Genomic DNA, 16425 nt, shown 5'->3' with positions numbered 1-16425 from the left:
GGCCCTTTAAGCTGCGCTGTCCGGTGCTCTGTACACTGCGGTACCTTTGCGTTCCGGTGTCCTTGTATTCCGGGGGTTCCTCTGTGCTGTCTGCGCTTGGCTCGCTGCTTATTCCGGTGACTGGGCTTTTTACCATTTACTTTCCGGTGGCTGGGCCCATAACCTGTTAGCCGGAGTATTACCACAGCAGCGCGTGTTACTTCATATAAGCAGCAGAATCCAACGTAAGGCAAACTGTGTTTAATATATGCAGCTTGAACTGGAACAAAATAAGAAAGCTTTGACAGTAACTACCGATATAATCTAGTCCATGTAACACATGTCTCTCTGTGAAGGAAACAGCAGCAGAATGATGCAATCAGTGAGAGTCCTCTGACCTTTTTGTACAAACTTTAACAATCACAGCATAGCTGACAAATGAACACTCATAGACATTCAATGCAGACTACAACAGGAATGGAGTTGTTGCATTTAAACTTATTCCAACAAATATGATATTCTCTCAGATAGATAAAACACAGGCGCAGATAATAAGCCTTCAGGAAACCCATTTAACACCAGACACTATATCCAGAATGAATAAACCGTGGACACAATGGTAAAAGCACGCTACACACACTTACTATTCTAGAGGGATAGTTACTATTGTGCACAAATCCCTGAGTTGGTCGGTTCAAGTGGTCAAAAAAGACCCGGAGGGTAGATTAATTTTTATATACACATTTATTGATATGTTGCCCTATGTACTACTCGATAATTACAACCCACCACCAGCCAAGATGGATATACTACAACAGGCAGTGATTTTTGTATCACAGTATCCGGAGGCCAAAATGTTATGTATGGGATATTTTAATTTGGCTCTCCATGTACATTTGGATAGAATGAGCGCTGCAAATTGTAGGACTGGTAATCAGGACACCACTGCCTTACATACTTTCATAACCAAGATGGGCTGGATTGATTTATGTAGGCAGCAGCATCCACTTAAGAAAGAATTCTCCTGTTATACACCAGCCGCTCGATGCTTATCTAGAATAGATCAAGTATTACTGTATGCCAAGAAGTAATATCCTTGTAAATGGAATACTGTCGGAACACTTTGACCTGGGTAGGGGAATCAGACAAGGCTGCCCCCTGTCCCCAGTGCTCTTCGCTCTAGAGATAGAGCCTATTGCTCTTAAGATCAGACAGGACCCTTTGGTAGAGGGCATTAATATAACTTCCAGAATGGACAAAGTGGGATGACCTGGTACTCTTCCTAAAAAAAGTGGAACAATCCCTCTCAAGAGAAATTGACCTTATTAACTATTTTGGGGAATTTTCGGGTCTCAAAATTAATTGGAACAAATCTGTGGTCATGCCACTTATGGGAAATATGACTGAACCTGTAATGTTTGGATTGCAAGTAGTACAAAAGTTCAAATACTTAGGCATTACAATTAATCATAATCCAATTAAGGACCTTAAGGATAACGTATACCCCTTATATGACATGATGAAGAAAAGGTTTGAGAGCTAGTCTCAGCTTCCCCTATCTGTGGCGGGCAGAATTGGCTTAATCAAAATGATAATTCTCCCAAAAATGTTTGTATGTGTTGGAACATTCATCAACTAAAGTCTCCAAAGGGTTTTTTAGGAAAATGAATGGCATGATGGCGACATTTATATGGGGATCATCAAGGCCCAAATTAAGTATTGGATCTCTGGAGATACCCAAAAACCAGGGTGGATAGCGTTACCCGACCTACTTTTGTATTATCTGGCCGGTCAAATACGTTATTTGTAGCATTGGATCGGTGGGGGCAGACTTGCTAATGCACAAGCCCATCTTATACACTTCTTATATGGGAAAACATCATGGGCAATAATAAAAGGATCCTATAGACCGCCACAAGGTTTATTGTTTGCACAATGTTTGGCGATACAGCAGGTGTGTTGAGAAAGTAAGCATATCATGAAATTCACTGACCAAATGGGAGAGACTCAATTATGGGATAAGACCGAGTTTACACACCTCAAAAACTTACAGAATCCACTTTTTTGAAAGCAATATGGAATAACACTTAACCAGATTTTATTATCATTTGAACAAATTCATATAAAATTAGGGATCACTCATACGGATTTTTTTTTAGATATTTGCAAATGAGATATGCCATAATGAATCAGTTTTCATATCCGAGGATGCGAAGATCCAGATATACATTGAGTACTAACTCAAGGGCCCACAGGCGTAATATCTTCCCTATACACCTTTCTACGAAACTACAGAATTGCTTCTACCCAACTTGCTGTTGAGAGTAAATGGCGGCAACTAATTACTTCAATCACTGACGATCAGTGGAATGATGCCCTGCAGGCGCATACGATGGTGTATATACTACATCAATCCTACCTGACCCAGAATAGACTATATAGATTTGGCAATCTGGCAACTGATGAATGTCATAGGTGTGGGGAATCGTGAGCCGACTTCTGGCCTCTTATTTGGAATTGTAGGATAATACAAAGATACTGGAGCAAAGTGATAACTACATTAGAACGGATAATTGGGATACCAATTGATTGTAGTTCAGAGATATGTATCTTGGGAATTGCAGCTGAAGAACTGGGATTGCATTATGAGAAAATATTTCTCTGGGAAGTTTAATTTATTGCTAGGAAAGCAATAGCACTAAGGTGGATGGCGGGGGAAGCCTCCTACTATTAATCAGTGGAAAAAAATAGTGAATTATATAATACCATATGAGAATATACAGGTCCTTCTCAAAAAATTAGCATATACCGTAGTGTTAAATTTCATTATTTACCATAATGTAATGATTACAATTAAACTTTCATATATTATAGATTCATTATCCACCAACTGAAATTTGTCAGGTCTTTTATTGTTTTAATACTGATGATTTTGGCATACAACTCCTGATAACCCAAAAAACCTGTCTCAATAAATTAGCATATCAAGAAAAGGTTCTCTAAATGACCTATTACCCTAATCTTCTGAATCAACTAATTAACTCTAAACACATGCAAAAGATACCTGAGGCTTTTATAAACTCCCTGCCTGGTTCATTACTCAAAACCCCCATCATGGGTAAGACTAGCGACCTGACAGATGTCAAGAAGGCCATCATTGACACCCTCAAGCAAGAGGGTAAGACCCAGAAAGAAATTTCTCAACAAATAGGCTGTTCCCAGAGTGCTGTATCAAGGCACCTCAATGGTAAGTCTGTTGGAAGGAAACAATGTGGCAGAAAACGCTGTACAACGAGAAGAGGAGACAGGACCCTGAGGAAGATTGTGGAGAAGGACCGATTCCAGACCTTGGGGAACCTGAGGAAGCAGTGGACTGAGTCTGGTGTGGAAACATCCAGAGCCACCGTGCACAGGCGTGTGCAGGAAATGGGCTACAGGTGCCGCATTCCCCAGGTAAAGCCACTTTTGAACCATAAACAGCGGCAGAGGCGCCTGACCTGGGCTACAGAGAAGCAGCACTGGACTGTTGCTAAGTGGTCCCAAGTACTTTTTTCTGATGAAAGCAAATTTTGCATGTCATTCGGAAATCAAGGTGCCAGAGTCTGGAGGAAGACTGGGGAGAAGGAAATGCCAAAATGCCTGAAGTCCAGTGTCAAGTACCCACAGTCAGTGATGGTGTGGGGTGCCATGTCAGCTGCTGGTGTTGGTCCACTGTGTTTCATCAAGGGCAGGGTCAATGCAGCTAGCTATCAGGAGATTTTGGAGCACTTCATGCTTCCATCGGCTGAAATGCTTTATGGAGATGAAGATTTCATTTTTCAGCACGACCTGGCACCTGCTCACAGTGCCAAAACCACTGGTAAATGGTTTACTGACCATGGTATTACTGTGCTCAATTGGCCTGCCAACTCTCCTGACCTGAACCCCATAGAGAATCTGTGGGATATTGTGAAGAGAAAGTTGAGAGACGCAAGACCCAACACTCTGGATGAGCTTAAGGCCGCTATTGAAGCATCCTGGGCCTCCATAACATCTCAGCAGTGTCACAGGCTGATTGCCTCCATGCCACGCCGCATTGAAGCAGTCATTTCTGCCAAAGGATTCCCGACCAAGTATTGAGTGCATAACTGAACATTATTATTTGATGGTTTTTTTGTTTGTTATTAAAAAACACTTTTATTTGATTGGATGGGTGAAATATGCTAATTTATTGAGACAGGTTTTTTGGGTTATCAGGAGTTGTATGCCAAAATCATCAGTATTAAAACAATAAAAGACCTGACAAATTTCAGTTGGTGGATAATGAATCTATAATATATGAAAGTTTAATTGTAATCATTACATTATGGTAAATAATGAAATTTAACACTATATGCTAATTTTTTGAGAAGGACCTGTATTACATAGAAATAGAAGATGCCCTCAGAAATTCCATAAGGGAGAGATGGTGTGATTCACCCTTAACGCATCTATCCCCTAATGCCTTGATTTCATCTATCTCAGGATATGAACCCTGATGTTGTCCCTGTCTACATATGGAAGGTGACGATGTGTGTAACCTGCAAGAGCGTACTTTTATTATGACCCAAACTGGTTCATGATCTGATTTTGATAGTGAACCTGGTAATGCAATTTAGTGTGCAATGCTTCATAATGGAAATTATCTTAATATGCTATGTTATATATTGTTTGTTCACTATTTTTATATATTTACTCTACATGTTACCTACATGTTATTGTGTAATGTTACCTATATGTTATTGTGAAGGGTGACTGGATCATTCTGACCATATACTGTAATATTATATGTTTGTAATCTTTCAATAAAAATCTGGACCGGCCTACCTGCAGAGTCCCCCACAGTAGGAATCTCCTCCAGTGTCAGTCTCTGTAGCTCAATAGCCAGGAGAACAACGGGATCCATGAACCCTGAAAAAGGCAAAAAAAAAAGACACTGAAAAAAAACACGCAAAAAAAACCCAAAGTGTTAGTTTTTTATTTTCTTTTATAAAAGTGTACTTCTGATGTTAACGTCACGCTGGGTGAGGGAGTAAATGCACAACAATAGGTCGAGAGAGGGGGAAGCCCTAAAGGTACCGTTACACTAAACGACTTACCAACGATCACGACCAGCGATACGACCTGGCCGTGATCGTTGGTAAGTCGTTGTGTGGTCGCTGGGGAGCTGTCACACAGACAGCTCTCTCCAGCGACCAACGATCAGGGGAACGACTTCGGCATCGTTGAAACTGTCTTTAACGATGCCAAAGTCCCCCTGCAGCCCGGGTAACCAGGGCAAATATCGGGTTACTAAGTGCAGGAACACGCTCCCTGACGAAGGAGTTCCCTTCCGAAACGCGCGTCGGGCGGACGTGCAGTTTCAGGTCCTGGCAGAGTACTATCAGCCGCACTAACAGGTAATATACCTCGCAGCAGCAGTGTCTGCTTTACACCATGTGATTAATTAGTGCACCGCTATGGTTGCGGCTATGTGGATGTAGCTTTGATTGTAATCTGCTGACTGGGTCTCATTTGTATGACCTCCATGCATGGGCATTACCCTCCTTTGATTATGTGTTAAACATGTTGGCTCATTAGAGTGCACTTGCAGATAGGTTATTACTGCTGGAGTAGTATATAACACTGCCCACATAGTATGTTACACAGCCCAAGTGGTATATAACACAGCCCACGTAGTATATATTACACAGTCCACGCAGTATATAACACTGCCCACGTAGTATATAACACTGCCCACATAATATATAGCACAGCCCACGTAGTATATAACACATCCCACATAGTATATAACACAGCCCATGTAGTATATAATACAGCCCACGTAGTATATAACACAGCTCACGTAGTATATAACACTGTCCACGTAGTATATAACACTGCCCACGTAGTATGTAGCAACTACGCAGTATATAACACAGCCCGAGTACTACAGTATATAGCAGTGTGGCCACCATATCCCTGTAAAAAAAAAAAAAAAAAAAATGAAATAAAAAATAGTTATATACTCACCCTCTGGTGGCCCCCGGATCCAGGCGAGGCATTTAGCGATGTTCCTGGCGACGCTCCGGTCCCAAGAATGCATTGCGGTCTCGCGAGATGATGAAGTAGCAATCTCATGAGAGCGCTACGTCATCATCTCGCGAGACTGCAATGCATGGCCTGGAGCGTCGAGAGGAGCGGGAAAGGCCCCGGAAGGTGAGTATATCACGATTTTTTATTATTTTTAACATTAGATCTTTTTACTATTGATGCTGCATAGGCAGCATCAATAGTAAAAAGTTCATCACATAGGGTTAATAGCAGCATTAACAGACTGGGTTACATCGTATTATGCCGCGGTGTAACGCAGTCGGTTAACGGGGGAGTATGGAGGGGGCACTGAGTGCAGGGGAGTAGGGAGCGGCCATTTCGCGGCCAGACTGTGCCCGTCGCTGATGGGTCGGGCAAGCTGGCCGCGACCCATCAGCGACTTGGGATTTCCGTGACAGACAGACAGAAAGACGGAAGTGACTCTTAGACAATTATATAGTAGATAGAAGACACTGGCTGCTAAAATCACAGTATCAAATTGACAGCTACCAGATGTGAACAAGGGGGACTTAAAGACTGAGAGCGATGGCGCCAGAGAGTATATACCGTACAGTTGGTAAGCTGGGGCCCCGACATGGGATACTCTCCACACACGGGGGATATGAACACACACACAAAATGCGCCACACACTACCACGTGCTTGAACACATATACCACCCTCAGCACACATTTCACCTCACATACACCAACCTCGCCACATAAAAGTAGAAACACAAAAGTCGCCGCTCAAAACTCGCCACGCGCAAAACACGCCACGTGCAAAACTAGGCTCACGCAAAACTCGCCATACGTGCAAAACTCACATCATGGAAAACTCGCCACACGCAGAAAAATTGCCACATGCACAAAAGTTGCAACACATGTAAAAGTTGCCTCACACAAAACTTGCACATACTCAAAACGCACCACACATAAAACTCACCACGCACAAAACTCGCCATGCGCAAAACTTGCTGCACACAACTTGCTACACTAACCTGTCACATGCAACTCGACACACAAAATTTTGCACAGTCACACGTCTGGACCCTGAGAGCGTCATAGGCTATGTTGTGAGGTGAAATTTTAACCCCGCGCTTTCCAATTCACTAAACAATTTTGCCCCTATCTACATAATGGGGAAAAAGTGAAAGGAAAAGTCTTGGTGTCAAATTGACAGCTGCCAGATGTGAACAAGGGGGACTTAAAGAGTAAGAGCGATGGCGCCAAAGAGTATATACCGTACAGTTGCTAAGGTGGGGCCCCGACAAGGGATACTCACCACACACAGGGATATGAACACACACACAAAATGCGCCACAAACTACCACGTGCTTGAACACATATACCACCCTCAGCACACATTTCACCACACATACACCAACCTCGCCACATAAAAGTCGAAACCCAAAAGTCGCCGCTCAAAACTCGTCATGCGCAAAACTCGCCATGCGCAAAACTCGCCACATGCAAAACTAGGCTCACGCAAAACTTGCCACACGTGCAAAACTTACCTCATGGAAAACTCGCCACACGCAAAACTTGCACACGTGGAAAAATTGCCACATGCACAAAAGTGCAACACATGCAAAAGTTGGCTCACACAAAACGTGCATACTCAAAACGCACCACACATAAAACTCGCCACGCGCAAAACTCGCCATGCACAAAACTTGCTGCACACAACTTGCTACATTAACCTGTCACATGCAACTCGACACAAAAAGTTGCTACACGCATGTCGCCACACAAAACTCATCTCACAAAAGTCGCAACCTGCATGTCGCCACACGCAACTCAACACACAAAACTTGACACATGAAACTCACCCTAAAACACACACAAGTCTGGTGTTATCCTTCAAAAATAAAAATCTGATTAATAAGCAGACAAACTAAAAGAGCAACAACTGTACCATATAGGAAATACGGCAACTGTCAGTCACATGACTTGTCTATTATGTGCATGTGTGAGCTAATATATACTGCCAGGGGGGAGGGCTTCCTGTTGGCTGGGGATTTATCAGGCTGCCAATTTAGCTTACAAATACTGAGGTAAAAATACAGAGCAAATAACGTGTGAACGTGGTCTAATACAGGAGATGACACACAGATATATACTATATACAGGAGGAGATGACACACAGGTATATACTATATACAGGAGGAGATGACACACACATATATACTATATACAGGAGGAGATGACACACAGGTATATACTATATACAGGGTAGATGACACAGACATATATACTATATACAGGGGAGATGACACAGGTATATACTATATACAGGAGGAGATGACACACTAGTATTATTATTTATTATTATTTATTGATATAGCGCCATTTATTCCATGGCGCTTTACATGTGAGGAGGGGTATACATAATAAAAACAAGTACAATAATCTTAAACAATACAAGTCATAACTGGTACAGGAGGAATTGAGGACCCTGCCCGCGAAGGCTCACAATCTACAAAGGATGGGTGAGAATACAGTAGGTGAGGGTAGAGATGGTCATGCAGCGGTTTGGTCGATCAGTGGTTACTATATACAGGGGAGATGACATACAGGTATATACTATATACAGGGGAGATGACACACAGGTATATACTAAATACAGGGGAGATGACACACAGGTATATACTATATACAGGAGCAGATGCCACACAGGTATATACTATATACAGGAGGAGATGACTTACAGGTATATACTATATACAGGAGGAGATGACACGTATATACTATATACAGGAGGAGATGACATACAGGTATATACTATATAAAAGAGGAGATAACACATAGGTATATAGAGGAGGAGATGACTACAGCAGGTATATACCATATACAGAGGAGATGACATACAGGTATATGCTATATACAGGAGATGACATACAGGTATATACTATATATAGGAGATGACATACAGGTATATACTGTAGTATATACAGAAGAGATGACATACAGGTATATACTATATACAGGAGGAGATGACACATAGGTATATACAACATACAGGAGGATGACATACAGCAGGTATATACTATTTACAGGGGAGATGACATACAGGTATATACTATATACAGGAGATGACATACAGGTGTATACTATATATAAGGGAGATGACAAACATGTATATACTGAGGGGAAAATGAGAGGTGTGAGGTGAAAATGAGGGGGTGTGAGGTGAAAATGAAAAGGTGTGAGTGCAAAATGAGAGGAGTGAGGGAAAATAGTGGAGTGATCGGAAAATGACAGATGTGAGGTCGAAATGACAAGTGTTAGGGGGAATGAGAGGAGTGAGGGGGGAATGAGAGGAGTGAGGGGGAAAATGAGAGGTGTAAGGGAGAAAATGAGAGATGTGAGGGGGAAAATGAGAGGCGTGATGGGAAAATAAGAGAAGTGAGGTGCTATAACTAACCACAGATATTTACTATGCCCAGGCAACGCCGGGCTCTTCAGCTAGTACATTATATAGGTGATAATAAAATATAGTATAATGCTGTCTTAATATACCTACCGCTTGGGAACCTTGAGTCCGAATGGCCTCAATGAAACTCTGGGGTTTTCTGCGTTTCTATAAGAACGTGACCATTGGGTAGCACTAGATTTTGTATACACAATCCATATTCATGGGTACCTATTGGCCCAGGAGGTATCTTTTGTAGGGGTTGGGGGGTTCATTGGTCCTGGTTATTCACAGGATATTTTGTTGTTCTTGTTTTTATTTTATGGTTTTAATTTTAATTCTATATATTCTTCTGACCTAGTTGTTATTACCTGGCATGTTGGCGTCTTCATCTGAGATCATGCCATGGGGGCTGTTTGATGCTGAGGTCTCATTCTCCCTGGATACATCAAGTCCTGTAATAAAGAAGAAAAGAAGGGGTTAAAGAATAGAAGAAAAAAAGAATCAATAAACAGAAATAGAGGGGATAATATAAAGGATCTAATGCTGGGGACTCATATTTGGGTTATCTAATATGGTGTATGTAGTCTTTTATCGATTCACATATTCTATGTTGGTATTATAGAATATTCATTGTTATCAATTTTATTCACTTCTATGCACTATTTTTTGATAAAGGCGTTTTACTATCACTTATGTAATATTGGTATTGAAAAGGTTTTTATGTTAGGTGTCTCATGATGCATTTATTTATTTATTTATTTAATTAGTGTTCTATTTATTCATTATTATTAATACCAGCAGCGGATGGTATATATTTATGTGTTTCAATAATATTAACCCCTTACTGACATCGGACGGTATAGTACGTCCGATATCAGCTCCCCTGCTTTGATGCAGGGCTCCGCGGTGAGCCCGCATCAAAGCAAAGACATGTCAGCTGTTTTGAACAGCTGACATGTGCCCGCAATAGCGGCGGGTGAAATCGCGATTCACCCGACGCTATTAACTAGTTAAATGCCGCTGTCAAACGCAGACAGCGGCATTTAACTACCGCATCCGGCCGGGCGGCCGGAAATGACGTCATCGCCGACCCCCATCACATGATCGGGGTCGGCGATGCGTCAGGATGGTAACCATAGAGGTCCTAGAGACCTCTAAGGTTACTGATCACCGGTGGCTGTGAGCGCCACCCTGTGGTCGGCGCTCACAGCACACCTCCATTTCTGCTACATAGCAGCGATCAGCAGATCGCTGCTATGTAGCAGAGGCGATCGTGCTGTGCCTGCTTCTAGCCTCCCATGGAGGCTATTGAAGCATGGCAAAAGTAAATAAAAAAAGTTAAAAAAAAATGTGAAAAAAATAAAAAAATATATAAAAGTTTAAATCACCCCCCTTTCGCCCTTTATCAAAATAAATCAATAAAAAAAAAATCAAATCTACACATATTTGGTATCGCCACGTTCAGAATCGCCCGATCTATCAAAAAAAAAAAAAGCATTAACCTGATCGCTAAACGGCGTAATGAGAAAAAAAATCGAAACGCCAGAATTACGTTTTTTTTGTCGCCGCGACATTGCATTAAAATGCAATAACGGGCGATCAAAAGCACGTATCTGCACCGAATTGGAATCATTAAAAACGTCATCTCGGCACGCAAAAAATAAGCCCTCAACCGACCCCAGATCATGAAAAATGGAGACGCTACGAGTATCGGAAAATGGCGCAATTTTCTTTTTATTTATTTTTTTTAGCAAAGTTTGGAATTTTTTTTCACCACTTAGGTAAAAAATAACCTAGTCATGTTAGGTTTCTATGAGCTCATAATGACCTGGAGAATCATAATGGCAGGTCAGTTTTAGCATTTAGTGAACCTAGCAAAAAAACCAAGCAAAAAACAAGTGTGGGATTGCACTTTTTTTGCAATTTCACCGCACTTGGAATTTTTTTCTTGTTTTCTAGTACACGACATGGTAAAACCAATGATGTCGTTCAAAAGTACAACTCGTCCCGCAAAAAATAAGCCCTCACATGGCCAAATTGACGGAAAAATAAAAAAGTTATGGCTCTGGGAAGGAGGGGAGTGAAAAACGAACACGAAAAACGAAAAATCCCACGGTCATGAAGGGGTTAAATCACTTCACTTCTATACACTTGCACTGGTTTTCTAAGGCTACTTTCACACATCAGGTTTTTCGCCGCATGCCGGTTCCGGTGTTGCGCCACAGCACCGGATCCGGCTTATTTTGTGAAAACCGGATCCGTCTCATCCGGTTGTCATTCGTTTCGTCCGTTTTTCCATCCATTTTTTTGACGGTTCCGGTTTTTAAAAACGCCCCCCGAAAGGCTAAAAATGTGATTGGCCCCCTGAAAACTATATATACAGTGTTCCTACAGGCCATCAGTGACAGGTTTGAGAGGAGCAAGATACAGAGCAAGATGGGCGGCATTATTGCGAAGATTCTGCAGAACAACGTGGATTTCATCGTAAAGTCGAATCAATTGAAAACAATTGTTCTTGAGAAGGATCGAGAGAGACAGCGTATCATGCGTCTGCGCCGATTGTGGATCCACCCCATCACGGCACAGAGAATGACGCAGGGAGTCTTTTCTACTTTATACATGGAGCTACGAGGAGACTCGGAAAAGTTTTCAGCTATGTGCAGATGAAAGCGGAGAACTTTGATGCATTGGTGGCGCGGATTGAACATCTAATAAGAAGGAATGATACATATTGCAGATTCTCCATTACACCGGCTGAGCGTCTGATGGTCACTCTTCGGTAAGCATTCTTTTTTTATATACTCTTGTAGCGCACTTTCATTGATTGATATTTTGAAATTGTAGTAATTTCTCCCTTGCTTATGTTCACAGATTCCTAGCTACTGGAGAATCCCTGTCTTCACTACATTTCCAGTTCAGACTGGGAATTTCAACCATATCAGGAATAGTGAGGCACACTTGCCGAGCACTGTGGGACTCTCTGCATGAAGAATACATTCCACATTCCACAATGCAGACATGGTTGGAAGTAGCAGACAGATTCCAGGAAGTGTGTCAGTTTCCCAATTGCTTGTGCGCGGTGGATGGGAAACATATCCGTATCGTGAAACCGGCTGGTTCTGGATCAGAATATTTTAACTATAAAAAGTACTTTTCCATCGTGCTGATGGCCATCGCCGATGCGGATTACAAATTTGTTGCGGTGGATATCGGGGCGTATGGCCGCTCAAATGATTCACAAGTTTTCAAACTCTCTTCTATGGGGTGGCATTTGTATGGACAAACTTTTCAATTCCTCACCCCCCCAGACCACTGCCTCAAACCTCTGAGCCACCAATGCCTTTTGTTTGTGTTGGGGAAGAAGCCTTTCAGCTTTCAGAGCATCTTTTGAAACCCTACTCCAGTCGTGGTTTAACCCAAAGTAAAAGAATTTTCAACTATCAAATCACACGTGCACGGAGAATGGTGGAGTGTGCGTTTGGGATCTTAACCGCCAAATGGAGAGTTCTCCTGACATCCATTAACTTGAAGACAGACACTGTGGATGAGGTAGTGAAAGCGTGTGTTGTCCTGCACAATTATGTGCTATCCAAGGAACAGCTTTCCATTGAGGACCAGTCTGAACAAACCACCTTGGCTGATTATAGCAACCAAGCGTATAGAAGTTATGCCACTGTTTCCAGAATTCGGGATCAATTCGCAGAATATTTTATTTCACCCGAAGGAAGAATAGACTGGCAGGATGAGAGCGTTTGAGCAATTTTTATTTTTCCTTGTAACAAGTATTTTACCTTTTACCCAAGTTGTGTACCTTGTTTAATTAAAGTGTTATCTATACCTTATAAAGAATAAATACAAAATAGCTGTAAACAACAGTTTTATTATTATTTTTTTTAAATAACAAAAACAAACTTATTTTGCAACACAGAAATAAGCTTTATTTTGCAGAACACAAAACTATACATTGGAATAAGTCGGGGTGGAGATAGTGCTGGAGGGGCTATCGGGTAGGGACACTTCGACAGTGGGAGTGTGGAGAGAGGAATGTGTTGGTGGTGGGGAAGGATCAATAGGTAGTGGTGAAGGAGTGGAGAAGGCAATTGAGCGGGTGGACAGGAAAGTGGGATTGGGGTTACGAATTTGGTAGGATGGAGGGGTGTAGGTGATGTTTTGGGAGGATTGGGAGGCAGAAGCAGTGATGGGTGGAGAAGAGGGTTGGGAAGGAGGTGATAGAGGCTGGTGGAAGTGGGCAGGGAGAGGAGGCACGGATGAAGTAGATGCTAAGTGGTATGGGTCGGGATCATCATATCGGTGGGAAGGGGCACGGGCGGGAGACTGGTAGTGTGGCTGGTGGGAAGGAGCACGGGAACGCTGGAAGTGTTGTGGCTGGTGGGACGGGGCACGGGCACGATGTGTGTGATGGTGAGGTTGGTGGGATGGGGCACGGGCAGGTTGGTGGTACGGGTCAGGAGGATGGTAGTGGCTGTATTGATGGACAGTGGAGGAAGGGGGGCAGTTGCAGCATGGGTGGCTAGTGTCTCTGCTTTTGAGGCAATGAGCGCTAGAGTAGACTGGCAGGATTCCATTACTTGCATCTGCTGAGAAGTAGATAGCGTCTCCATTTGCTCAAGTACCGACTGGAAAAAAGTGTTGTTCGGTGACTGTCTTGCCTCTGAACGCATTGTTAACAGAAGTGTATGCATCTTGACTATACTTTTATTTATTAAATTAAAACCTGCAGCCATTTGCCCGGACAAAACTTTCACAGTTCTGGAAGGATGAGTTCAGGCGAAAGAACTCAGGCGCATAATTATGTACCTGACCCCTCTGCCGATGGCGCCCCGATGCAACAGGTGTACTAGAGGTGGCAGGAGCAGAGGGGTGGGGTACAGGAAACGCTATATCCTCACCAGCAGATACATGCAATGGAACCGGCCAGGATGCTCCAGCGCTTGCGGATTGGACAGAGGGATCCGATGTGTGGGAAGGCTGGGAAGGTGCAGAGTGGGAAGGTGCAGGGGGGCCGGCACTGTCAAAGTGTCCCTCGGTGGCGGCCTCCTCAGGGATCGCCCCAGAAGGGTTCAACTGTGCTGCAGGCTCCCGAGTGCTCCTGACGGTGCTGTGGAACAAAACAAAAAACCAAACAAGTAATATACTGTAATTGCATGGCCTTGGCTGAAAGAGCAAAAGAGGTTTAGACATGTTAAACACTGGTTATTACATGTGGTGGGTAATATTTACCTTCGTGTCACAATCATTGACCTGAGGAACGACAGGGCTTTGGCATACTTGTATTTGCTCCTGCGTCCTCCAGATCCACTCGGGGCCCGCATCTCTTTGTTGAATTCCTTCTTAAAGCAATCCCTGATCGACCGCCACCTTTTCACAATCCTCTCCCCTGTTAAAAAAGGAGAAACACAACTTGGTTAGAAACAATACTTAGAATGCATCAAGAAAACTGAACTGAGTATACTTACGTTCTTGATTCTGGGCCCGAACATCGAGGTCCTCCCACTTCACTATAAGCTCTTGGCATACTTGCTCCCAGAGTCGCTGGGTCACGATGATATCAGCATGGCGGCGGTCACTCATGTTCCACAGCTGCTCCCTGTCTCGGATAAGATCGATGAGGAGGTCAATATCGAGGCCGACCTCCTCACCATCAGAATCAGGAGCACGCTGTGAAGCCTGTTAAAAGAAAGGGGAAAAAAATTAAAACTAAATTGTAAACAAGGTAGAATGAATAGATAATACACAAGCGCTACCTCAAACAAAAAGGAGGAACCCTCAGCTGCAAGGAAACAAGGCAGGGAGGTGCCACCCCTGTCAATGAGCTACCAGGAATAATAAAAGCAATAGAATCCGCGCTGAAAGGGTGAAACAGATGGAATAGTTATAACCGTGAAGAACTAATGTGATATGGGGACACACAAAACATACTATATATGCCTACACACCCCCACCTATAGCAGAACAATCCCACCTCAAATAGACCGGGACCGGAGCCTGAGCTAGTAGCCACACCGATACTAATAAACACACGGAAGTACTCACCAACAGGAGATGTCGCGCCGTATATCGTGGTGGGTGCAGTCCAGTCAGGAAAAAAGGATCCGGCGTGTGGAGACGCTTGCGAGAGGGTGGGCAGGCAGAGGCAATGAGCCGCAATGCAAAAGAGCAGTACGGAAGCTGCGTAGAGCCAGGGAAAGCCCCGGCCGGTGGCGTCCCTGGATACGAGCGGGAAAGGGGGAAAATAGCTGGCACAGGGCTCAGCGTGTGACGTCACAAAGTTAGTACGGGGCAGCGCAGAGACCAAAAGCCGACGCGTTTCGAAGGAGTGGCGTCCTTCTTTATCAGGGTTACCGGTCCCTCGATGCACTTAGTCATCTGCAACTAGTATTATTGTAGCAGTCACCAGCACAATGGGTTAAAAGGGCAGGCTTGCAATTTTGATTGACACCTTTGGGGCTTATATGTCCGGGTGCATCGAGAGACCGGTAACCCTGAAGAAGAAGGTCGCCACTCCTTCGAAACGCGTCGGCTTTTGGTCTCTGCGCTGCTCCGTACTAACTTTGTGACGTCACACGCTGAGCCCTGTGCCAGCTATTTTCCCCCTTTCCCGCTCGTATCCAGGGACGCCACCGGCCGGGGCTTTCCCTGGCTCTACGCAGCTTCCGTACTGCTCTTTTGCATTGCGGCTCATTGCCTCTGCCTGCCCACCCTCTCGCAAGCGTCTCCACACGCCGGATCCTTTTTTCCTGACTGGACTGCACCCACCACGATATACGGCGCGACATCTCCTGTTGGTGAGTCCTTCCGTGTGTTTATTAGTATCGGTGTGGCTACTAGCTCAGGCTCCGGTCCCGGTCTATTTGAGGTGGCATTGTTCTGCTATATGTGGGAGTGTTTAGGCATATATAGTATGTTTTGTGTGTCCCCA

The sequence above is a fragment of the Ranitomeya imitator genome, chromosome 1, assembly GCF_032444005.1.
Source record: "Ranitomeya imitator isolate aRanImi1 chromosome 1, aRanImi1.pri, whole genome shotgun sequence".
In the NCBI taxonomy this organism is placed as follows: domain Eukaryota; kingdom Metazoa; phylum Chordata; class Amphibia; order Anura; family Dendrobatidae; genus Ranitomeya; species Ranitomeya imitator.
Note: the sequence above shows the minus strand (reverse complement) of the source record.